Genomic DNA, 8,062 nt, shown 5'->3' with positions numbered 1-8,062 from the left:
AAATGGACGTCAGCGTGACATCATACCGTGGTAACTAAAATAAGTGACGCGAACACCGCTCGTCAAAAACTTGTGACGTCACTTCACACGCGCGTCCCCGCGAGCGGCGACTGGGCACTGGCGCCTTCACAAACGGGTGCACGTAGCCCGAGCTACAGACAAAACCCCGGGCCAGAAAGGCATTGTTGGCAAAAATAAAGTTCCCCACACTGGAAAGAAAGCGATATATAGCCCGGAATCGCAAAAGAAGTCGCCATCAGGACTTTTATTGGAAGCGGTAATCGAATTTCCGCCGCAATGGTAGGTCTAGCACCTTCAAGCAGCTCAGCTGGTCAGCTCCGGTGGAGGCGCGGTCGAAACAACGCCCCCACCGGCCTCCGCGGTGTTTTGACGTCCGCGCAAAGCGATGAGGTCATGCCGCGATTGTCATATGCGCCTTTCGGGATGAAAGCGCGGGAAATTGAAAGGAACGATTTTCAGGCCGTTCACAAATTAATTATTGCGCGCTGAAGTACTTCAAGTGCTGTGTCGGGTTCGCCAGACGATTAAGATCGATAAAAGCAATAAAAATGATACCTAAAATTTTCGTGTCAGTACTCTTTTAAGAGTACGTTGTAATCTCTGGAGTGATCAGTATCGCGAACATAAAAAAAGCCGACTCATAAGTGTCGCGGTATCTCATATAGCCATTGCTTTGATTAGCATAAAATTCATGGGAATAATCGTTGTGTCAATGCATGAACAATTACCTCAAGCGACAGTCTTTACAACAATGGCCTCAAATCGTCCCCCAGTTGACAAGCAATGTCGTAGGTATTAGCTATGCCAGCACATTGCGCGTTTGCGTGGGGCCTTTGTGAGGAACAACAAACAGCGCCGAAAAAAGGGACAACAGAAAGAGGCACAACGCACTCGCAACTAGTGTTCATTAGGAAACACAAAGAATATATGCACTCAAGTGAGTGCTTGCGCAGAGGGACAAAAAAAGGCTGATGCGGCTCCGAATAGAATAATGAGCTAAAAAGACAAAAGAAATGACAGGAAAAATGGCAGCATCACCACGCTGTGGATGATGGCGAGGGTGCGGAGTACGGGGACTCAAAATCACATCCAAGTTGCGCCCCGAGTGACATCCTATTTGCTCCCCGACCGTCATTCGTTTTGAGCCGTTAGTTGCACCTTGATTATTTCCCAAATGAAACTGCAACTCACTGCTCAAATCAAATTTCGCTTCATTTTCGCTTGATGGTGGGGCGCGCACGGATGGACGCGGACGCACATTGGGAGGTCCTAAGGTACTCCGCACCGTTACAGGCGAGGGAGTAAGCCGTTTGACTTTCGGGCACTAACTCACGGTCGTCGCCCAATGGGTAAGGCGAGTGACACTAACTCTGTCTGGCGTACCAGACGCAGACTCGAATCCTGCCGGTGCCTGTGCGATTTTTTGCGATTGTAAGTTCTATGCGCACGGACGCGAATGAAAATTGTGCGGTCCTAAGGTACTCCGCACCTAAAAAGCGTGTGCAAAAGAGCTGACAAGTCGCGCGAGCAAATGGCCGTTACGCTTTATTACGGGTACCGCTGTCTTGTAAAGAGTGTGCGAGGGGCAGACGGGGCGCTGCCTAAATATTAGACTAGGAGAACAATTAGGGACGATAACCAATGGCACGTATGGAAATGTTCCCTCACATTGCAAAAAGTGCGGATGCAAACCCCGTTTCGGTGATGCCTGAGGTGCTCTTCGAGCATAGAAATCAGATGGTGTCACAAACCCCTCCCCCGGATAATTGCGTCCGCTAGCAAAAACCACAGAAGGGGCGAGACAACAGTTATTTACATTTTAGCAGGGTGGCCGGCCCGTGAGTTTTTACGTGTGCCGAGATTGCTGGGGTGAATAAATTCACAACGGAGATGCTCGACTGCGTTTTGAACTATATAGGTTTACTGCACAAACAAAAAGATTACAGGGCACCGCCCGACACAAGAAAAAGGAACCTTCAGACTGCCATCATCCCGTGCGCGCAGGCACTAATCCGCCGTACACTAGGCGCACGCGCGCGCGGGGAGATTAGCGCACGGCGCTAACTAAGTAGTAACACAACAAAGGGAACCCAATACACAGGTGGGCCACTATGGCGACACTCGACCCACAGTGGCATACGCCTTAAAGGGACGCTGCAACACTTGCCATCGACTACTAGTACTGTATTTTGGGATAAAGTCTATTGTCCCAGAAATCTCCTCCCGCAAGAATTATGAAAATCCGTCCACAATTAACGAAACTACGCGCGATGAGAAATCGCGCATAATCGTTGCCTCTCAACTCGAGCGCGGACAAGGCGACGAAAGCGGCGCGCTCTCTCCCGGAGAGGGGGGCGGCTCGCGGCGTTCTCTTCGGTGGCCTTCGATATATCACATGCCGGGTAGTTTTCTCCTTTTCTCCGCAACGCGGAGGGGCCTATTTCCGGTCTGGTGCCACAAAAAAGCAGGCATGGGTGCCTGCTCGCAAGTGCGCGTTCGGGCTGGTAGGGCGTTTTTGAAGCAATAAACGTTTGTAGTCGAGTGGTCCCGTTGAAAGGGAAGTATTGAGCTCATCACTCAAACTCCGCGCGCGCTCAAAACACAAAATAAACGCCAAAACTGTGCCTACAGGTTCAGGCATTGAAGAGGTTCGTACACAGCGATGACGACGACGGAAATGGGAGAATCTAGCCGCGAAGTTGACCAGTGACAGCCGATCGGGCAGCCATGGCCTATGTGACGTCCCTTAGGCCATGCATAATGAGGACAACTGAAGAGAGAGCGGTTTGTTTTTCCGCGTCTTTCACATCGATTTGCGCGCTTACCGCTTCACGTGCACGTGTAATATTTGGCTCAGGTATTCCTGGCAGTGTAGTCTAAACGTCGCGCAGGTTTGCTTGTACTGCTCAAAGAGTGTTGCAGGCTCCCTTTAACCTTCGACCTCGGACTCATAACTCAGACAGCTGTACGCGACACGGGAAACACTCTAGAGGCAAACACTTGTTTACGCCTCGACAATGCAACTACAAAAAAATACTAACAAGTACGCAACACGCAAAACACTCTAGGGGACAAACATCGTTAACCCCGACACAGCATTCACTGTAGGACCCTAGCAGCTCTGCATGCTGTACGCCATACTCGAAATGTCCTCAAACATCAGTACCCTCATCAACAAGAACTACTAGAAACAAGACACCAAAAACCCAACCCTCAGCTCGTTAGCTACAAGTGACGCTAGAAAAAACCCGGAAGGAGGCGGATATCTTAATCCGGTGCAACAAACAATTACGAGGGGGTGGCGCGGCAAAAGAAAGTCTCTACGAGACAAGGAGAACCCGCCGGTTCACCGACGGAAAGTCACGACGCGGTGGAGCCGACCTCGCCGGGCAGCCGCTTACGTGTTTCGGGGCTCCGGGGTGCAGAAGCTGGTCGCCCATGGGGCTCGCGGCGACGGGCGAACTCGAGTGCTAAGCCGAGGCGTGGGTCGTTCCGTCGCGAGCCTACCGACGTATTTCCGCTAGAGCGCGTCAACACCGTACCCTTCCCCGCGTAGCACGTTCACGAATCTCCAGCCGACTGCCTCAAGCGACCGCTTGCGTCCGCTTAAATAACCTCCCCCGTCCGTCCCGTAGACCCACTCTGAAGTCTTCCCCATTGTTCCTCTGTTCCCCCCCCCTCTCGGGGCCCTCGGCAACTCGCCACGATCGCACGCGCGCGTCCGAGCTACCGATCGTGACGTCAAACCTCGCACCTGCACGTCCGCTGGAATGTGGCAGCCCGCTTTTGTCCTTGCAGCAGGTCCCGCGAAAGGAAGGACGCGAGTACAGAGCCGAAGGGGGGACCCCGGATTCCTGAGCAGGTCGCAAAATGGCCGACTCCTTCCGGGGGGCCGTCATGTCGGCCGCCCGGATGTAAAAAATAGATGGCCCGGCCTGCAGTTTGTGACAGATGGTTAGGGAGATAGCAGAATACTTCTACATTAACCTTTATCAACACGACTGCGAAGAAAGTAGTTTTGGGTGTGTTCAGCTTTTTTCTGTCGTCCCGTTCTTTTGCGCGCCGTGTTCCCTCCTGCGATGAGTTACCAACTCGCCCAATTTTGAGTGTCTTCTAAGGATCCCCGCCACGCTCTTTCTTTAAAATTTTCGCTATTAAATAAGATCTACCAGGATTCCACATTTCTATTCGGGTCGTTATAGAAAACGTCATTGGTCTGGCCCTGACCGCTGCCGAATCCCAAGGGATTCCCGCTGACGGTTAGGGGGTGAACGGGGGTCTAGGCTAAAGCCCTCTCCCTCGTCACTTTAGACGGGTGCAAATAAAAGTTAATTCTCTCTCTCTCTCTCTCGCTATTAAACATATGGACACGACTTCACATTCGTACTCCGCAGTACGATGTACGGAAAAGCACAGCGAAAGCCAATCGCTCGTTTCACAATCGTACAGCTCGGCTGGTGTAAGAGCAGCCCAATATCATTGTAAAAGTTGAGGTAACTCACAGTGCCTCTTTTGGGCTTCCACTGCGCCGGCCCAAAAGCAAGCAGGGGCCGGTAGACGAGTCCCAGTGCCTGGTGCCGCAACGACTGCTTGCCCTGTCCTCTGGATCCCAGAAAAAGTCGATGCGTTCCCTTAGCCACAGTGATGGTGTCATCATGCCGGTCTATTTCCTCCAAGGGTTCGGGGTTCCCTAGGTCGTCATTGGTCGAGTGCCAGCGATACACCTGCGCGTGGCATCACAGCCCTGTAGAGGAGGATTGTTGCAGAAACATCACAGACAACGCTGGGAGCCTAAAAATGTCGTCTGAAAGCGTAGTAAAGAGTGCGAAGCTTTTTACAAAGAAATTGTATGCTTCTACTCTCAGGCGGGGGTCGACGTCCGTCTACGCGTACCGTCGAAACAAAAAAAAAATTCGTCTCCACTTTCTCGCGAGTACTCGTTAGCTATCATTGTAAGGCAGGTATGCGAAGGGTAACAAGTGTTGTCCTTCCTCGTTTTTTTTCCTACCCAGGCACTCACTTCACGTTGCAGATATCCCGTAAATCTGGTAAGACAACACAAGTATATTGAAAAAAATTAGCAGTGGCTTACCTCCGCTATGCCAGGATATAGGTAGCGTGAGCTAAGGTTCAGCTGGTTCTTCTTAAGCTTCCTGGTTGTCTAGGATTAGCTGATTATCATGCTTACTGCTGCTAAAATTATTTCCAATCCAATCCAATCCAATCCAACCCAGTACAGTCCAGTCACTGCTCCTCGTGCATGTGCAGCACGGCTCTCCATGAGCCACGCAAAATGGGCATCAAGCGGCTTTGGCGCAGCGTCAGACTTGGCTACTGTGCAACGGAGGCGCACAGCTGTGCACGCGCCGGCGTCAGTGCGTCTGCCGCGGCTATGACGTCCATCCTGTGAAATGCGCAAACCGGCGAATGTGCAGACCCAATTCTCTACACACAGGTACTCCAATTGGATTGGAATCTAATCCAATCGAATCCAATCCAACCTACTCAAATCCAGTCTAATGTTCCTCGCGCTTGCGCAGCATGGCCCTTCAAGATCCACGCGAAACTCCTCAACCTCGACCAGTGTAGGTTACGCTACAAAAATTGGTCGCTAGGGCGACACTATGACCGCGCCAAGTTGTATTTGTGAAGTTGTAAACGCTTCAAAATGCCGCCTGCAATCAATACATTACCGTCTACGGAGGGGGTAAGGTTAGAGAAAACGGCTGTAACGCTTGTTTTGTCAGAACTATCCTGAAGGGAATTAACGAGAATTAGCCGCTATAATGACTCGAACATTACGCCGAGTTTCACGTACTAATCTTTGTTAGCTAGTTCGCGGTTAAGTTCTAAATATTCTGGAATTTCGGTGAACAGTCAATACAGAGACTCTTACGGTAGCGAAATGAACAGCCCCATGTTAATCCCCTGGAATAAATCTCTAGTACTCTCAAATTTCGTTCAACGAATTAACAAGGAAGTATGCTAAAATCGCAAATTATATAGAGGAGTGTTTTTGTTTCGTGCGGACATGGGTCGTCTAAGGTAACAGGCACCACAGCTTCGGTGCTTGTCCTTCTTCACAGAGTGCATTGGCGAATAATTTTTATTAATACGTAAGCATTCTAGGTCTTCTCCCTTGCGAAAATTGTGCATCGGTTAGTAATGCAACGCTTTGCGCTGGTATCACTAAAATATCAAATTCATATATGACTGCTCGATTAATGTGTTATGAACAATGCATATACGTAGATTAGTGATGCCTTCTTGCATGGGACTCGCTTTATAGGAGTCAAGCCAGCTAACAAATGACTTGCCCGTTCTCTAGTTGGCGTTCCCGCATTAATCAGGGTGATCAAAGTTAAGTCGACAGATTTTTTTAAAAAAATTACGCGCTTAGATATACGTGAAGACCATCACTACAGTAAGGGTATGCGCCAAGGGGGACACACAAGGAGGTGGTAACTATTGATGTCGCTGGCTAAATTAACTAAAGTTTAATCATTAACTTTTTAGCGGCTGCAGTTAGCAAGCATGTTTTGTATTGAAGAGTTAGACGCAATCTCATTTCTACGCGGCTTCATTTGGCAGACTTTTTCCAGTACATCCGTACTACGAGATATCGAACTGCGAAGTTCGATATCTTGAACTGAAGACCTCGCACAAGGCTCCTCCATATTTTGACGTGCCTGCTGTGTACGGTGCTTAGAATGACAACGGGGTAGAGACATAGGCAAAAGTGATAACTGGCACCCCTTCAGACTTGGCTGGCCATATCGCAGTCTGCACTAGGCGGAACCGCTATCGGAACACAGAACAAAAGGATGGAGGTTTGCGCCGGTCGTCGCTGTCTAGCATGCGTATCCATGCGAACGGCAATTAAGCTTCCCAGTTCAATATTTCGGAGTACGGATGCGCTAGAAGAATTCTGCCAAATAAAACTGCGTAAAAACACGATTGCTTCCAACTTTTCAATACAAACATGCCTCCTTACTCCTGCCACTATAAAGTTAATTATGCAATTTTAGTTAATTAGGCAACCGACATCAATAATTACCACCCAATTTTGTGTCCCCCTGGGCGCATAGCCTCAGTGTAGAGGTCACATTCACGTAAAGCTAAGCGCCTAACTTAAAAAAAAGCGTGTCCACTTAATTTTGATCATCCCGTATTTTGTGTACCGCAGAGAAGTCAAAGTATGTAAACAAAAGGTGTTTCGGTTAACACGACGTCCAAGAGGGACAATATAAAACCAGAACAAAAACAGAGGTAAAGTTTCAAGTACACTTTTCGACAGAAAAAAAACCACGTGAGAAATCCTAGGAGTACTCAGCCTGAGTACTACGAATGCGGACAGAACGCTAACGCACTAGCAGAGAACTTCTGGCAGCATTTTCATCAAGGCATTTTATCCATAGGCTTTAAACTTGCCCGCGAACATTTATTTTCTGTAAGAGAGGAAGAGGTGCTTGTCTCAAGCGCTGTTCCAGGGGTGTCTTCATTTGATATACGAGAGTGCGGAACTGATTGTTTGTTCCCTTGGAGCTATCTAAGATCTGAGACAATAAAATAAATTTGTGAAGGTATGAAGCAGTTTCACGGAAATACAGGCACCGTGACGAGTCACATTGAATAACGTTATTATTACCAGTACGGCATGCTAAGGAAGCAGACGAACTCATCTGATGCACGGAATGCTGGGAAGGTTAAGGTCTAACTTTTCCAACTAAGATAAGGATGCCGTACGTGAAAAATTTCTTGCTGAGACTGGGTTAATAACTTTTTGAAAATGTCTCTATTCTAAGCCAAAAAGATAACCAGCTACGTTTAAAAAAAGAGACGCCATTTAAAATAACGCATTGGATATAATTGCATATTTTAAGTGAAATGGTCTTTACGCTTCCTGTGCACAAGTGTCGCATTTTTATTGGGAAGCACGTAGCAAGTTTTTGACAGTATTTGCAGACGACCACTTATTACACTTCCTCTCGTCACCAAAGCGTGATCGAAGACTGCTCTTGAATGAGAAGATAATTCCAGG

The sequence above is a fragment of the Haemaphysalis longicornis genome, unplaced genomic scaffold, assembly GCF_048455015.1.
Source record: "Haemaphysalis longicornis isolate Haplotype H1 unplaced genomic scaffold, Haemaphysalis longicornis Haplotype H1 scaffold_13, whole genome shotgun sequence".
NCBI lineage: Eukaryota > Metazoa > Arthropoda > Arachnida > Ixodida > Ixodidae > Haemaphysalis > Haemaphysalis longicornis.
The sequence above is the reverse complement of the archived record's forward strand: the minus strand, read 5'-3'. Positions refer to the sequence as shown.